General features: G+C 40.9%; 2 long non-coding RNA genes across 3 annotated transcripts; both read right to left on the bottom strand.

Moving 5' to 3' along the window:
- Positions 1 to 1,951: 1,951 nt before the first annotated feature.
- On the bottom strand, positions 1,952 to 17,238 carry LOC138968839 (uncharacterized). Of its 2 annotated transcripts, none has more exons than XR_011456298.1 (5): positions 17,124 to 17,238; positions 16,454 to 16,611; positions 15,571 to 15,636; positions 15,154 to 15,230; positions 1,952 to 2,559 (listed from the first exon to the last, which is right to left on the bottom strand). It is a non-coding gene; the product is annotated as an uncharacterized lncRNA (long non-coding RNA). The 2 variants fall into 2 exon arrangements; XR_011456296.1 differs by having other exon boundaries at positions 17,107 to 17,212.
- Positions 11,198 to 13,458, bottom strand: LOC138963739 (uncharacterized). The gene is made up of 3 exons (XR_011454899.1): positions 13,291 to 13,458; positions 12,594 to 12,925; positions 11,198 to 11,606 (listed from the first exon to the last, which is right to left on the bottom strand). It is a non-coding gene; the product is annotated as an uncharacterized lncRNA (long non-coding RNA).
- Positions 17,239 to 18,275: the final 1,037 nt, after the last annotated feature.

The following is an 18,275-nucleotide window of genomic DNA, read 5'->3' as shown; positions in this document are numbered from 1 at the left end:
CCCTCCTACTCAAAATGCATCTCCTTCATTATAACAACAAACACCTTGCAAATATAATAACAACAAGAAGGGCAAAGCCCATACGACTCACATGCTTTACACATTTTTCCTACCAAAATACATGTGACCTTGAGTCAAGGTCATCCAAGGTCATGCAACACAAAGCTGTTAATTCAAGACATAGGAAGTACAATGGTGCTTATTGGCTCTTTCTACCATGAGATATGGTCACTTTTAGTGGTTCACTACCTTATTTTGGTCACATTTCATAAGGGTCAAAGTGACCTTGACCTTGATCATATGTGACCAAATGTGTCTCATGATGAAAGCATAACATGTGCCCCACATAATTTTTAAGTTTGAAACAGTTATCTTCCATAGTTCAGGGTCAAGGTCACTTCAAAATATGTATACAATCCAACTTTGAAGAGCTCCTGTGACCTTGACCTTGAAGCAAGGTAAACCAAACTGGTATCAAAAGATGGGGCTTACTTTGCCCTATATATCATATATAGGTGAGGTATTGAATCTCAAAAACTTCAGAGAAAATGGGAAAAATGTGAAAAATAGCTGTTTTTTAGGCAACATTTATGGCCCCTGCGACCTTGACCTTGAAGCAAGGTCAAGATGCTATGTATGTTTTTTTGGGCCTTGTCATCATACACCATCTTGCCAAATTTGGTACTGATAGACTGAATAGTGTCCAAGAAATATCCAACGTTAAAGTTTTCCGGACGGACGGACGGACGGACGGACGGACGGACGACTCGGGTGAGTACATAGACTCACTTTTGCTTCGCATGCGAGTCAAAAACTTGCTCAAAGCAACGGATTGTAGGTATTTTGTAAACCGCAAGTGGTCTCGTTCGTCACAACTTGCGACGTTTGATATCTGTGCAACGGGAAATAAATCAAAAACCTACTTGTCTAATATTATTAAAAACATAAGAATTTGTTTATTTCATTCCAGGAACCCGAAACGTTTCCCAGTTTATTGTTTTTACCGTCAAGTTCTCACTCGGCTACACTTTGTGCACCCGATTGAGTCTACAGAGGCAACGGAAACTCAAAAATCTCTAAACAATTTCGAATTAAAAACATAAGACTTTGTTTAATTCATTCCAGGAATCCGATACGTTACCCAGTTTATTATTTTTACAGTCAAGTTCTCACTCGGCTACACTTTGTGCACCCGATTGAGTCTACAGAGGCAACGGAAACTAAAAATTCCCTAAACAATTTCGAAACTAAAACAATCCTTTACTCCTATGCAAGGTAACCATAAATTAGAATGAAACACAAAAGGAGGACACCGGAGGAAACTCCATATGTCCCCGGCAGTCAATCAGACCATCACCAGAGACGTTTTCCACCCCCAACCCACGTCGAAAACGGTCTCGCAACATGGCGCAGGCTCGTCTCGACATCCTCGTCGCCAATGTAATATTTTACACGGGTTTTACGGGATACCCATAGTGTGCCCTTGGCAAGTATGGCCGTCCGTCCCTAGCGGCCATTATCTACTGGGACGGCAAGCTAAGCACAGGCGACCATGTTCTACCCAAGTGACTTACTTGATACGGGGATCCCTTTCGGGGCGACGTAACGTCTGTGTGGTTCTGATTTCTCTGATTAACTGCGCCTACCCGCCGGTCGAGAATCCGCACGTCACTTCCACTGCGTCATAATCATTCCTTCGGCCTATATTAGTTACGTCAGCTGTCTTGGCATGACAACCCTTCCGACAGTCACGGTTTCTCTTACAATATCTATTATGTTTTTGGAATCAGGAACCAACAAGGAATAAGATGAAATTGTTTTTAAATCGATTTCTGAAATTTTATTTTGATCATAATTTTTATATTTTTAATTTTCAGAGCTTGTTTTTAATTCAAATATAACATATTTATATGTTTTTGGAATCAGAAATTGATGAAGAATAAGATGAACGTAAATTTGGAACGTTTTATAAAAAAAAAAATTTAATTACAATTTTCAGATTTTTAATGACCAAAGTCATTAATTAATTTTTAAGCCACCAAGCTGAAATGCAATACCAAAGTCCGGCCTTCGTCGAAGATTGCTTTACAAAAATGTCAATCAATTTGATTAAAAAATGAGGGTGTGACAGTGCCACCTCAACTTTTACAAAAAGCCGGATATGACGTCATCAAAGATATATATCGAAAAAATGATAAAAACGTCTGGGGGATATCATACCCAGGAACTCTCATGTAAAATTTCATAAAGATCGGTCCAGTAGTTTACTCTGAATCGCTCTACACACACACACATACACAGACACACAGTCAAAACTTGACTAAATGTAAAAAAGCAGGATTGCATGCAGATTCAGCTAAGAAAAACGTCACCAAAAAAGTCCAGTCAGCTTGCCTTTAAATGAGCCGCAGATGGTGTGCATTCTTTTCGGCAGATGACTTGACCTTCCCCATCTTTCAAGGTCACTCTGAAGACTGGCCTTGACCAATGCAAAGGGTCCCGCACATCTTCAGTCTTGGGGAAATTCAAGCAGCGGGCAACCAATTCCCCCTTTTCCTGCTGCAGATCCAAGCAATGCAAATGATTCATTAATCAATGAAGCAACTCTGTATATAATACACAGTGTACAGCAGCGATCACTCATTTTGAAAATAAACGATGGGAAACAAATCAAAAGCCCAAAACAAACAAGTCGCGTGAGGCAAAACTACTACATTTAGTCAAGCTGTCGAACTCACAGAATGAAACTGAACACACTGCATTTTTTCACCAAGACCGTATAGCATCGTCAGTCCCCCGCTCGTGGAAAAGGCAGTGAAATTAACAAGCCAGTAAAGCGCGGTAGTGGTTGCGCTGAGCAGGGTAGCATGCTTTTCAGTTATCTCTATTCTTTTTAACTTTCTGAGCTTGTTTTTAATCCAAACATAACATATCTAATGTTTTTGGATTCAGGAACCAACAAGCAATACAATGGAATTTCGGAAATTTAATTTTGATCATAATTTTTATATTTTTAGCTTGCAAAGCTTATTTTCAATCCGAATATAACATATTTATATGTTTATGAAATCAGAAAATGATGGAGAATAAGATGACTTTATGTTTGGATCGTTTTATAAAAACATCATTTTAGATACAATTTTCAGATTTTTAATGACCAAACTTATTAATTGACCAAAATTTCAATCCATTTGATAAAAAAATGAGGGCGTGACAGTGCGGCCTCAACTTTTACAAAAAGCCGGATATGACATCATCAAGGACATTATAAGATGTTTGGTGGCTTGTTGACAGACCAGGGGCCAGTTTCATATACGCGCTCTTAGGCGTTCCTAGGAATAGGGCCTTAAGAGCTCTTAGCTGAGAGTGGGACGAAAGTTAGGAACGACGCGTTTCATGATCCATCTTTGGGATCGCTCTTTGCAAAGAGCGAGCAAAGCGCTATTTTTAGTGGCTAAACGGAGTTTCCCGATTAGTTACGTCACATCAGGTTGAAGGTCACAACATCCGGTTGAAAGCAGACGAAAAGCTGATGATAACATCGATCCAAACAAAGTAAGGACACATTTACACATACAGAAATAATAACCCTCCTTTCCAATGTTAACAAAAGCAACGCGATCGTGGAGGCTTGTTTTTCTAGCCCCGTTACAAAACGAATAAAACATGAGACTTGGTACCTGTACATACGTATGTATGTAGATCTAGATCTGAATGACGTCCTTGACATCGTCCATAATGAATTTTATAGGCCTCAAATTTGTTAATAACTTCTACATCTGTGGACCGAATCACTTGATATATGGGATACTTAAACTTCAGTCTATGCATGACCCTTCTACAAATTGACAAATTTTTAGATCAAATGGTCTGACTTTTGTGCATTTTCAAAAAAGGTTGCCAAATTCGGGGATCGACTCAACAGCACGAGGTTTGAAATTGAGCAGTCGCCGAACTAACCCGATTTCAGCACTCAAGATTGTTAGCTTTGGGATAATTTGAATGACTTAGTATACCTGAATCAACATCAGACAGTCAGTTATTTGAATATAGCAATTAAAAGCCGGATCAGGGCATTTCAAATGGATGAAAGCGTTCCTGTCATAAATGAATTTTGCGTGGCATTGCGAAAGTGTAACTGTACAACGAAGGGTTTATTTTTTCAGTCATTTGAGTTTAGCAAATATGTTCATAGTTGTGCATACACTTCAGTTCATCCACGACCATTCTACACAGTTTCGAGTCTCTAGGTATAATGATCGGACATTTACCTTTTCTACAAAATGTGTTTCAAATTACCCCTCCGAAATTGTGAGTGGCACGAAAGCTTTGCTGTTTAGGGAGCTGTAACTGCTTTCTTTAGGTCACCGATGATCTAAGGGGGTGAAGGGGGTGTTTGTGTATTCTCAGATATTCAGATAATCCAAACAGTAAAAGTCTGGAGGGTTTAAATCAGGTAAGTATTGCTACCGCTAAATGTCAAACCTTGTTCTGTTGAGACGATCGTCGAATTTGGAAACTTTGTTTCGAAATTGCACAAACGTCAGACCATTTGTTCTACAACATTGCCAATCAAGGGAAGGGTCATGCATAGGCTGAAGTTTATGTCCCCTAAATATATAGTGATCCGGTCAAGAGATGTAGAAGTAATTAGCAGTTGTGAGGGTTGCAGTTTTCTTGGGTCACTCTGTACGTGTCTTGTGCCATTTTGACAACATTGTGTGTGTTTGATTGATCTGCACCTTGCATCGATCTGCGTAAGGCTTTGCTGACAGAGAGGGAGTTTTTTTGTTGTTGTTTGTTTTGTGTTGTCAGGTCAAAGTTGTTAAATTTATCTCGCGTACTTGTCATGCAATTGTGACGTAAATAAAAATGTATTTCATTCAGACATCACAGACTGGGTGTCAAAATATGTGTGGGTGTTTTAGTTTTTACATAGATCTATATGAATTATTTTCTGTACTTATGAAGACATTGACTCTGCAATAATCAGTCGTGATAGGTCATACTGAAGAGAGAGAGAGAGAGAGAGAGAGAGAGAGAGAGCATTGGTCAGCATATCCTACGGATGGTCATTTCAGTAAGAAAGCATTATTTGCGTTATATGTATATCTTGACACAGACACACAAGCACACACACAGACTTTTATCTCCAAGCAGTTATTAAATGCCAACAAGAAGCATGGAACCCAACAAAACATCATTCAAATCTTTCTGATCATTCACATCTGACTTTATTTCAATGCGATGCATCGATTTTCACCACAACTTAACACGAGAAATAGCAGGGTTTTATTGTTTGACCTTTTTCTGGTTATCTTTTACATACCTTCCTAACACTGTAAAGCATCAATCATAAACACCAACACGAATGCGTTTATATTTGTACATTGGATAATTATTAATTGCAGACTATGAGGCTTTTGTTGATTACATTCAGTCACTGCCACCTGTGATCATCCAAAAATCAATCAATCAAAACTGCCTTTAGACATGTACCCAAAAGTAAAAAAAATTTCTTTCCAGATAGCCATAAACACCATAAATACCGGATTATGAATCCCATAATGTAAATGGGGTGGTTGACAAGATAGTTTGCATAACAAGGATTTTTTTTATATATATACAGCTGTATCAGATACACAGAGGATGGCCAGGTGAAACCTTAAAATAGAGTACGAACATATTCTTTATTTGAAATAGAATTTTAAAAGGCCCCCCTCCTCCTACCCTCCCTGTGTTTGTCCAAGTGTAAGACTTGTCTTATCCCACCAATCCATGCAAAAGACAGTCCACATCTGTGATGATGAGAACAATTCTTTGACATGGAAAGATTGTGCCTTTAAAATATAAGTATTATGTCAAAATCCAGATCACAGGTTTGTTGCCAATATTTACTTGCCCAATTTCACAAGGCACATTGAGTCAGACTGTGTGAAGTTCATGCGATACAGTATCAGATAGTAGACATGTACATTAATATTCAAAGCATAAGGTATGTATTTTGTTTTTACCTGATTAAAAGTTCAACCTGACAAAGCATTTTCGAATATGTTTTATAGTTTTTGTTTGTTACTGAAGAATGTTCAAAAAATAATTTAGTATTATTGAAAAAAACCAATATTCTTGGGCTTGTTGATCCAAATTCATGGGGTGACTGTGAGTTAAATATTTTTTATTTACTTGTTTCTTTTTATATTGGTTTGGGAAACAGCTACCAGCTTGTTTATGGCTATGTGAGACAAAGTTACATACACAATTTTCTGATCAATCTTTTATTATATGAAGTCTTATATCGCGCGCGTATCTCCAGACTCAGACTCTAGGATCTATTTATGCCGTGTGAGATGGAATTTTTTACACAGTACATCACGCATTCACATCGACCAGCAGATCGCAGCCATGTCGGCGCATATCCTACTTTTCACGGCCTATTATTCCAAGTCACACGGGTATTTTGGTGGACATTTTTTATCTATGCCTATACAATTTTGCCAGGAAAGACCCTTTTGTCAATCATGGGATCTTTAACGTGCACACCCCAATGTAGTGTACACGAAGGGACCTCGGTTTTTCGTCTCATCCGAAAGACTAGCACTTGAACCCACCACCTAGGTTAGGAAAGGGGGGAGAAAATTGCTAACGCCCTGACCCAGGGTCGAACTCACAACCTCTCGCTTCCGAGCGCAAGTGCGTTACCACTCGGCCACCCAGTCCTTTATTTGTTCATGCAAGGCAGGTATTACTATTGCCATTGGATATACACTCTGCCAAAAAAATATGTTGCACACATTTTCGTACCCCCACTAGACCATTCATTCCCGTGTCAATTCATTCAAACTTTCTTTGTCATTAAAGGCCATCCACTTGGCTATCTGGCACACTTTTAATTAAGGGTACCCCCCAAAATCGACCCTATAAAAACATTAGGCACTAATTATACATCAAAGAAAATTCAGAATAGGCACAATTTGGCAAATTTAACATACGAGGATAAAGCCAAATCAATTATTTTACCTTTAAATGCCATTGAACGTTTAAATGAATAAACACGGAAATGAATGTTTTAGTTAGGGTACGAAAATGGGTGCAATAAGGCATTAAGTTTGCCTTCAAAGTGTGTATGATTCAGAAATACTAGTCACTGTGTGTTGAACTGGGACACCTAAGAACAAGGTTGGGGTTAAAATCAAAATTCAGAAAATTGTCACAGTACTATCCCCTCTCTTTTTTAGGTCACAGAATTAATTATTCAATTTACATAGACAAACTTAAAAACTCAATATCTTCAACAACAACAGCCCGAAAATCAATGTGGCTTTAAATTTCATCGCAATTGAGTACACTGAAGAGCACAAGTCAACGGAAATTACGAGAAACAGTGATCAAAATGGTGCATATTCTAAGGAAGTTGAGGGCAGGAACTACCATAAAATACACCGGTTTTTCTCTTCAAGTCATTTGACCAGAACTTTTGAAAAATTATCTTTTAACACAAACGAAGTAATTTGAACTACTCAGTCGGGCTGATGTGGGTTGCGGACGACCCATATGGAATTCCGTAAGGAATTTTACGCTGTGTATTCTAATTGGGATGGTGTAGGTCATGTACGACCCATACTATGCAAAGAGACGGCAAAACTCCTAATTGGATGGCGTGGGTAGTGTACGACCCATACTTTTTATTTTACTTTTAATCCTTCTTTGGAAAGTATGGATTGTACACGACCCACATCATCAGGACTGTGTAGTCCAAAGCGTGATTCTTTTAAAGAACTAGGCAGATGCGTTTGAGGGCAGAATGTTTTGATGAGGCAGTCTATTGTAAAACAAATTATATGACTGAAAAGGGGCATGTATTGATTGCCCTTATTCAAAAAGCTGTTTGAGTTCACATGAGGAAGTGTGTATACATACAGTGATTCCTACAACACAGGCACCCCCAAAAATCAAATTCGAAAAATCAAGGTTCCTGCGTTAAAATCGACAACAAATCAGACTCAGAGCAATCAAATGTGCATCTGAAACAGTCAATTTTGTTACTATGCCATGCTGAGCGGTGTATGTGTTAATTCTCTCAGTAGGTATATGTGGTAAACCGGCACGGTTGGCCTAGTGGTAAGGCGTCCGCCCCGTGATCGGGAGGTCGTGGGTTCGAACCCCGGCCGGGTCATACCTAAGACTTTAAAATTGGCAATCTAGTGGCTGCTCCGCCTGGCGTCTGGCATTATGGGGTTAGTGCTAGGACTGGTTGGTCCGGTGTCAGAATAATGTGACTGGGTGAGACATGAAGCCTGTGCTGCGACTTCTGTCTTGTGTGTGGCGCACGTTATATATATGTCAAAGCAGCACCGCCCTGATATGGCCCTTCGTGGTCGGCTGGGCGTTAAGCAAACAAAAAAAAATATGTGGTAATCCTCTCAGTAGGCATAAAAGGCAGTTTTTGAAGCCGTTTTAGCGGGTAATGAAACAAAACAATACATTTGAATTTCTGCAATTTTTAACGCATTGCGTTCAAATATTTGGTGATTTGTGCTAACACATGTCATGAATTAGAAAAGACAACATTAAACAGGTTTGCGATTGTGAGGTGTTAGCCGGTATTTTTACCGACAATTATCAAATGAATTAATTAAGCAACAAATCAGTGCTGGGGCCGACGCTATTCTTAGCGTACATTAACGACCTCCCGGAGAGACTGACGGCACTAGCGCGCCTGTTTGCGGACGACACTGCAGTGTACAGGGTGGTGACTAGCGTAAACAACCAGGCCCAGCTACAACAAGACCTCCATCGCCTAGCCGAGTGGGAGAAGAGCTGGGACATGCAGTTCCATCCTGCAAAGTGCAACACCCTGCCTGTTACGAGGAGCAGACGCCCACTACAGCCCTCTTACCAGCTCCATGGGCATACGCTGGAGACAGTGAAGGCGGTCAAGTACCTGGGTGTGACCATTCAGGGTGACCTGTGCTGGGACGACCATATTAACAACATCGTCAGCAAGGCAAACAAGACCCTGGGGTTCCTGCGGCGCAATCTGAAGATCTCATCAAGATCCATGAAAGAGCAGGCATACAAGGCCTTTGTCAGGCCTATCCTGGAGTACGCCTCGTCAGTATGGGACCTGCACACCCAGAAGAACATCGACAAGCTTGAGACCGCCCAGAGACGAGCTGCCCGATTCGTCTGCAACCGCTACCACAACACGTCAAGTGTCAGCCGGATGCTAGACTCCCTTGGGTGGCAGTCTCTGGAGGAGCGCAGGAAGCTTGCCCGCCTATCGATGCTCTACAAGATCACGAACAGCATCGTCCACTGTCCGGGCATCAAGTCGAAGCTGGCCCCCTTACCACCACGCCAGCGAAGAGGCCATTGCCAGCAGTTCGGCCTCATCACCTGCCGCACTCAGTATCGGAGTGCCGCTTTTCTACCCAGCACAGTGAAGGACTGGAACTCTCTACCAGCAGCTGTCGTCGAGGCCCGCACTGTCGACACCTTTGTGTCGCGCGCCTCGCACTAAACCAGTAGCCACTGTGACTCATGTCCCCTTCCCCCCATACTCCCCAACCTGTGAATTTTAAATGGACTTTTGGATGCTGGAAACGCTGCTTTCTTGGACTTGCGCAACATCCCATCAAGTGCCGAAGTAATCACTACTGCTGATTGTGGGCAATAATGGAAAGACAAGACAATCAGATGTACCGAATTACAAACAAAATGTCAAGTCATTTGAAACGTTAGTACTGCTGTTATGCGACATGTTAGAAAGAATTACAAAAAATAAAGATGTACCTTTTCCAAAGAAAACAGATTTTTTTTTTAAATATGCAGGCTTTTTAAACAAACATTAAAGCTTCAAATTACACTGAAATGTAATTCATAATCAACGACGGCTGCTCAGACCACTTGTTCAAACGCGTACAAACATTCTTGGGAAATGCTCTCTCAAAAGCCCTGCTCAGCAGCTAGCAGTTAAATGTTCAACAGTGAGCTTGATGTGGGCTATTTGTGCTCAGCGCTGTGAAAATAGTCCACTTCTTAAAGATTACTTTCGCTTTGAAATCCTCATACCATCCATGTCTGATAAAATATGTACATGAAATTTGAGTATTTGGTTTATTTGAAGTTGAAAATAGCAACAAATTAAATTTGTTTGATGAGTCAGCTTAGAGTTAGACCAACCGACTATTTTAAGGACTCTTTCTGGCATGTCAAATAAAAGCAAACCTAATCTCTCGAATGACTTGATGTACTTAACGACATGTCTTAGCATAAATTACCAGACGTTTGAAGGCAATGCATTGAGAAATTTATTAAATGTGCTGGATTTCTTCTGATTACCCACTAAAATGGCCCCAGAAACCGCATTTTACGGCTTCTCAGAAGAATTACATACCGTTCATCATGCCATTACGCCATTGTTAGACAAGATATGTAAACTAAGCTGACTGTTTGGATGCATATTTAATTTTTCTTTCTAATAACATGCACAACAGGTTTCCTTTCAGCAGTTTTGATAGTATGTCGATTTTAACACGTTAAACTTGATTTTGCGAATTTGATTGTTGGGGATGCTAGTCTTGTAGGTTCTACTTTATAAACAGTACCTCGTGTAAACTAAATCTGTTTTCTAAATAACATAGGACAATGAATGGGCTTTTCAGTCTTATAATTGCTTTTACAATAAATGGCCTCATCAAAATGATCTGCCCTCAAACGCGATTGCTTAGTTTGTTGTTGTTGACCGGTAGTATAGAAATAGAATATGAACGTTGGTCATGTTTTAACTGCTAACTAATATTGACAAAACCACTGTATACTTCTGTGTCTGCAGACTGTTCCTGGCATAATTAATGTAAATGCTTAAAAAATTCCTTTAACCATTTTAAATATAAAATTTGTTGTTTTGTGCAAGGGAGGTTACACAGTGGCCACTACATACAGTGTTGGTAGTTGACCCCTGAGCAAGCGTCAGCATCAGTGTTCGTAGTTGGCCCCTGAGCAAGCGTCAGCATCAGTGTTCGTAGTTGGCCCCTGAGCAAGCGTCAACATCAGTGTTGGTAGTTGACCCGTGAGCAAGCGTCAACATCAGTGTTGGTAGTTGGCCACTGAGCAAGCGTCAACATCAGTGTTGGTAGTTGACCCGTGAGCAAGCGTCAACATCAGTGTTGGTAGTTGGCCACTGAGCAAGCGTCAGTATCAGTGTTGGTAGTTGGCCCCTCAGAGAGTATCAGGGTCAGTGTTGGTAGTTGGCCCCTCTGCGAGTGTCAGCATCAGCGTTGGTAGTTGGCCCCTCGGCGAGTGTCAGCCTTAGTGTTGGTAGTCGACCCCTCAGCGAGTGTCAGCATCAGTGTTGTGTCAGCATCAGTGTTGGTAGTTGGCCCCTCAGCGAGTGTCAGCCTCAGTGTTGGTAGTTGACCCCTCAGCGAGTATCACCATCAGTGTTGGTAGTCGACCCCTCAGCGAGTATCACCATCAGTGTTGGTAGTTGGCCCCTCAGCGAGCGTCAGCCTCAGTGTTGGTAGTCGACCCCTCAGCGAGTATCACAATCAGTGTTGGTAGTTGGCCCCTCAACGAGTGTCAGCATCAGTGTGTGGGTAGAGGTCCTTGAACAAGGAACAGCAACATAGTCATAAGAGCAGAAGGTTTCTTGTATTAAATGTTAGCAACAGAGCAGTTTCACCACATAATCTTACAAGAAAAAGAGAAGACAGTGAGTAATTCTAAAACTTGCTCTTATTCATACTACACTTAGCAAACCATTTTATCTGTACAAATTGTGTACTTTAAAAAAAATCACTCCCGAATCATTTTGTTCAAACTTTCTACGCCATTAAAGGCACTTCACTTGGAAATGTGGCACACTCTTCCGCTGCTCAAAAAAGGATGCCCCAAAAATTGACCCGAAAAAACACAAAGTACCACTTAAAAATCAACTCAAGTTCAGGATAGACACAATAATAATAATAAAATAGAACATTTATATTGCGCTTCTTCACAGCTCAAAGCGCTTTGGCAACGTTTACATACGTGAAGAAGAACATCAATTATCTGTCCAGAACAGGGTGTCTTCTTTGGTTAACTTTTGTACTTTGTGTTCTGCCATTACTGCTGATGCAGGTGTCAATCGCTTCAGCAGTAAAAAACATGAGGTCTTGCGTTAATTTAGAGGGGTTAAACAATTAAAAGAAAGCTCTGTATATCAGCAATGACTCAGTCCTTTAAAATGAATCAGACAAGGCTAACAATTCAGGAAATGGAACAAACCAACTGAATTACAAATTAGCACAATTTCTTGAAATCCCCCAGAGCATGTTCTATTCTCCTCACAATCTATGCCCCCCCCCCCCCCCCCCCCCCACGTTAACAATAACAGCATAAATACATGTTTTTAGTACTAGTAAATTACTAGTTATTGTCACTTAAGAATCAGAATTGTTGATATCAAGGAGTAGTAAAATTTAAAGTCAAAGTTTCAGATAAAAGTTTAAAAAAGAAGTCAAACACTGAAACATCATTCTTTTGTTTTCCAAATGTTCTACAGAATTGTCAATGACTGAATGAGTATCATATTACAAGCATAACATATTTACCTGAAATGATGTCCAGTCTTTTCTTGCACACCATGTTCACTAAGACTTATGCTTTCATTGGCATTCCTCATTGTCTCTGCCCTTTGTTTGGTAACTGTATGTTAGTGTCCACGGGTAGAAGATGACGGGACTGGAGGAGAGCATGGTGGTGCCTGCCCTTGCTTTGGTAACTGTACATGTTAGTGTCCACGGGTAGAAGATGACACTGGAGGAGAGCATGGTGGTGCCTGCCCTTGCTTTGGTAACTGTATGTTAGTGTCCACGGGTAGAAGATGACACTGGAGGAGAGCATGGTGGTGCCAGACGATGCAGACGGTGATGAAGTTTATTCTCTGGTGATACAAGAAAGAAAATTATGAGTGTTTGCTGAATGCTGTTTTTGCTTGTATGCATTTACAATAACCAGGTGAATACGCTGCACAGATCTGCAGTGCAGATGATACTAAGACAACACTGTCAGCACAGCTACCAAGTCAAACTTACAACGAGCACAGTCAGTATATATGGTGCTGATTAACAATAACAACCCATTTAAGTTTCAAACATGCCTTTTCTGCTCTAATGTTTTCTCTCTCATGCAAGCTGTTTTATAACCTTGACATTTTCTGCAACAACATTACCAAACACAATCTGAAAAGTAGCATGCCTTGAAAGGAACATTTGATCAATTATGCTTTAGATCTATTCCAAACCTTACCTTTTTTCATCATGACAGGAAACAATGCTGACGTGTCTAGTTCACGTGTTGAGTTAACCTGCTTGGAGCACTGCTGTAGATATAGGGTGTGACTGTGAGTATTCAGGGTGTCAAGATGTAGCCAATGTCACCGTATATGAACAAGCCCAGAGGTGCTTGGATTGCAGGACACACGCAGCTCTCATTTAGAATCATGGTACCCTTTTCACAACCTGGCCATAGAACAACACGACACACGGTCCAAAGATGTTCGTCACCAACTACTTCAATGCCTGTAGAAGTCGTCACGGCGTGGCATCCTTCCTTGTTGATATTATACTCGTGCTGTTTTGTTTCGTTGACTGACTGATAGACTATTGTTCGAAAATGTGTGTAAACAGCACCACAAACACGCCGAAAAAGTGCACTACAAGCTAGATCTGGAATTGCTCACGAGTATGAGTGGTTAGCCGCTTCCTGTCGGGTTCACACTCGTCGTGCAAGGCAGAATATACATTCGGTGAATACAGCGAAGACTCGATTCCTTGCTGATGTAGAATATGTCGCCATGCATGGAATGAAAGACATCAATCACGCAGAAAACGGTGCAATCATAGTCTTCGCGGGTGCTTGTAAGTGCTAAACTGCATACCGTCCACAATCTTGTCAACATATTTCAAACAGGAGTCCATGCTTTGACAAATGAAAGCGTGCGGCACTCTCCTTATCGTCTTGGGCATTCCGCGGATCCGTGCGGTGACGAAAATGTGTTGATGGCGCATGTTATATCGCAAAATGATGCACGAGTCGAGTCGACTCACAGTCTCATTTACGGCTGCCATTTTTAGGATTAAAATTATCTCCCTTGCAAGTAGGGGGCGCTTGTCTGCTCTTACCTAACTTAGGGCTGGGGGGAGCTGCCCTACGCTAATGAGCGACATAGGAGCGCTCTTTGGCCAAAGAGCGGTCCGTGAAACGCACCTATCTTAACTTTGCTCTTAACCCCATCTTGACCCCTTAAGAGCTCCTAAGTTAGGATAAGAGCGGTATATGAAACCGGCCCCAGCTTTTTTGTTGGTCCAAGCTAGGGACCATATCGTCTTTTGTTTCATCTTTATCGACCAAGGCCGAAGGCCGCGGTTGATAAATATGAGACAAAAGGCGATATGCTCCCCGAGGACCAACAACAAAATGCTGGTCTGACAACAAGCCACCAAACATCGTTTTTCTCATCATTTTGGTTGTGCAACAAAATGCACAATAACCCACAGGGAGACGAATTTTTAGAATCCAACTCCGGGCCACAAAGCATCGTCACAGTAGCACGAGATAACACGTCAAACTTGTATGTGACGTCAAACGTAGCTTGTTGACGCTTTTCTTCCAGTCTGAAAATGTACAGAGCTGCGATCATACCTGTGAGTTCAGTAAGTGTTGAGCATATTTCTTTTCTTTTAAGCGTTTATGACTTTTCGTTGTGGTTTTTGCGATTACAGAGATAAGTTGCAAAGTGACCATGAGTCGCCGCGGTAATTATCAACATTGATTGGGTCTTTGAGAGTGAATGCTTACAATCGTTGTCCTCGGAAACACAAATCCAAAGCCGCGATGGTTCCACACATCAAACAATCAGCCTGATTGGCTTTTACTTTGACAATCCACGTTTCACCTGAAAGCTCAAACCCATTCACCACCTCGAGTTATTGCATGGGGAACATGAGATTTATTTCCCAGGTATTTGTGAATGAAAACTCGTGAAAATGATGACAATAAATTTTATTAAAAAAAAGAAGAAAAAAGTCTGGGAATATATACTCAGGAACTCTCATGTAAAGTTTCATGAAGATCGGTTTAGTAGTTTTCTCTGCACAAATGTGGTAATACCTTCAAATGAACACATAATCCATAGGGTGTAGAATCACTTCGCCATAACCCCAAGCAATTTCCGTACTGATGAAGCACTGAAAAAAATCAATGGTTTTTTTAAACCTCTTATTGAGCAGTACACACACACAAACTCTTTATTCTTGTTCCATCCCCAACTTTCTACCCCTGACACACCCACACACACATTTAAAAAAAAAATCAAAATGAGAAAAACATGTCTCACACACACACACACACACATCCTCTCTCCTTCTTTTTCACATGTACGAACGAAGACGAATTTCATGGTTTTAATTGCAGTTATGACAATCTATATCCATGTGTCTATTCTTAGGGTACGAAAACACACACAGGAGAGAGGAAAATACAGGAGAGTTTTAAAGAATAATTCACAGGGCAGCCAGCTCAGAATACCTTTGGAATATATGTCATAAAAGGTGACATTTTCTCCCCAGCCTTCGGTTGAGGTCAGTCCATATTCTGAAAAGAAGAAACTTTTCTTCAATTATTGATGACACCGGTGAGTCTGTAAAACAAAGACACAGATTTTTTTTATGGTATACAAATTAATATTTAATATACAATTTAAGAATACACATGCAACTCACTAGCTCCTGGTTCAAATTCACTGATACTTAATGTTATATGAAGTCTTATATCGCGCGCGTATCTCCAGACTCGGACTCAAGGCGCAGGGATTTATTTATGCCGTGGGAGATGGAATTTTTTACACAATACATCACGCATTCACATCGACCAGCAGATCGCAGCCATTTCGGCGCATATCCTACTTTTCACGGCCAATTATTCCAAGTCACACGGGATACTTATACAGTGAATACATGCATGTATGGATCCCCCCTGTTTTCTCAGACACTCTGTTCAGGTCTATAAAATCACCTCTACATGTATTTCAAGACTCGATCTCCCTTTTAATTATAAGACCTGATTTTCTCAGACTTTTGGAAGTCACAAAAGGGGCCCCAGTACCGCATCTGTTCTAACTGCACACATGCCCACCTGTACTCACACCCATACATAAACACATAGGTATTCGTATATACACACTATCTCCTCTTGCCCGCATTTGCCCTCAATCCTCGCACGCATGTGCAATGTGGATCCATCCCCACTCCCTTCATACAAAAGGTATACACATACACGTATATACCAAATCAATAATATACATAACTTTCCAAGCTTTACTCTAGTCCAATTTGATAAATTGCACCCATTTACTGAAGTGCAAGACTCAACAAATTCTCACAACAATGAATTAACACAGACAGAGACTAACTTCGCCCGCACAAGGCTTCCCAGAGGCTGTCCATGTTAGATAATTCATGCAGTCGTCTGCAAGTGCACCCTGTCTTGGCAAGATCCTCAGCACGGAGGAAACACAGTATGTGGAAGACAACCTCATTTGGAAGCTGGTCAAAGTCACTCATCTTTGATCTGTAAAAATGTAAACAGACAGAGATCGAATAAAAGACCTGTGCATTCGCATGCAAACATACTAACCTTGCATGTATACACACACTCGATCAAGCTCCTTTGGCAGCTGATGCAAAGTGACTCGGCTGTAATCTGGAAAGAAAACACACAAACACCCTCGCACAGACACACACACTCTCATTTAGCAGCTGGTCAAAGTAAATTGTGTTCAATTTAGACAGAAACACAATACACAGAAACACAATACACTGACACACACACACACACACATCTTGAACAGAGAGACTCAAACTCAGTGATAAGCCGATTTTTTTGTTGTTGAAATAAGCTATTATAAAGCACACACACACACACACACACACACACACACACGTCTTGCTTTAATATGTCACTTGTGATACTCTTGCTTGCATGATCTGCAAAATTGGAGGCTTAAATTGCCGTGGATTGTGAGCTATGCAAAGAATGAAAGGAGATAAGGAGAAAAAGTGTTACCACATCGGATGACACACCATTCTTTCCTTGAACACAGCTACAGTCGGATCCCACACACTCTGGCTTAGACAACACAGCTGAGGCAACAACAAACTCGGAGAGTAGTCTTCGCCTGAATGTTGAGTAATAAAGAGTTGATGTTCTGTTGTTTTACTTTTTTTTTCCTCGCCAGTAGCCTCCCTTGGACCGTATCATGCCCAAAGGCAAGCGTAACTGACTGAGTTGTAATGTGTACACTTACACAGATGCGTAAACCTTAAAATAAGTCATTTAGATTAAATAAGTTAAAAACCTCAACTACTTAACTATTTAAATCCATTTTCATTTAAATTGTTGGAGCCTGTCCATGTGGTAAGTTGGTACGTATTTTGAAATGTTTCACCGCGGATAGCTCAACGATCGCCACAAAAACTTGAACAGTCGCAAGACACCCCTCGCCCCCTCCTCAAAAAAAAAAAACGAACATAAAAACACACACAAACAGAGCAAAGCAAAGCAAAACAAAAGCGCTGCATTCACTAAAAAAAGAAAGAAAAGAAGTCCGTCTACATGTAAGCTATAGCCATAGACCTATATTAGATAAATATAGGTCCCTGCCTACCATCGGTTCTATGTCATGTGTGTGTGTGTGAGAGAGAGAGAGAGAGAGTGTGTGTGTATTAATGTGTGTGTGTGTGTTTGTGTGTGTGTGTGTGTGTGTGTGTGTGTGTGTGTGCCCATTCCATTTCACAGTCATCGACCAAATTCTAAGTACATTTTGAAATGTCTTTTTATTGAACATAGAAAAGGTACTGACAACTGCAATAACACAATGATACATCAGACTTTCATAATTTCAAACACGTGCTGAAACATACATTAGACCCATCAACAACGACAAATAACCAAAACAACCAATATCATCAATGCCGCATGAACGATAGTCTTTGTCAACGAATGAACAGACACTAAGATAAACACAACTGAAACGAACATACATGCATACTTAATCATAGAGAGAGAGAGAGAGAGAGAGAGAGAGAGAGAGAGAGAGAGAGAGAGAGAGAGAGAGAGAGAGAGGGGAGGAGGGAGGGAGGGAGGGAGGGAGGGAGAGATGCAGTGAGAGAGACGGGGGAGGGGGAGGGGGAGGTGTTAAAGAAAAAAATGAAATACAGCCGTACATAATAATA

This window comes from Littorina saxatilis, linkage group LG1 (assembly GCF_037325665.1).
Source record: "Littorina saxatilis isolate snail1 linkage group LG1, US_GU_Lsax_2.0, whole genome shotgun sequence".
Classification (NCBI taxonomy): Eukaryota; Metazoa; Mollusca; class Gastropoda; order Littorinimorpha; family Littorinidae; genus Littorina; species Littorina saxatilis.
This window is presented reverse-complemented; position numbering and strand designations above follow the sequence as displayed.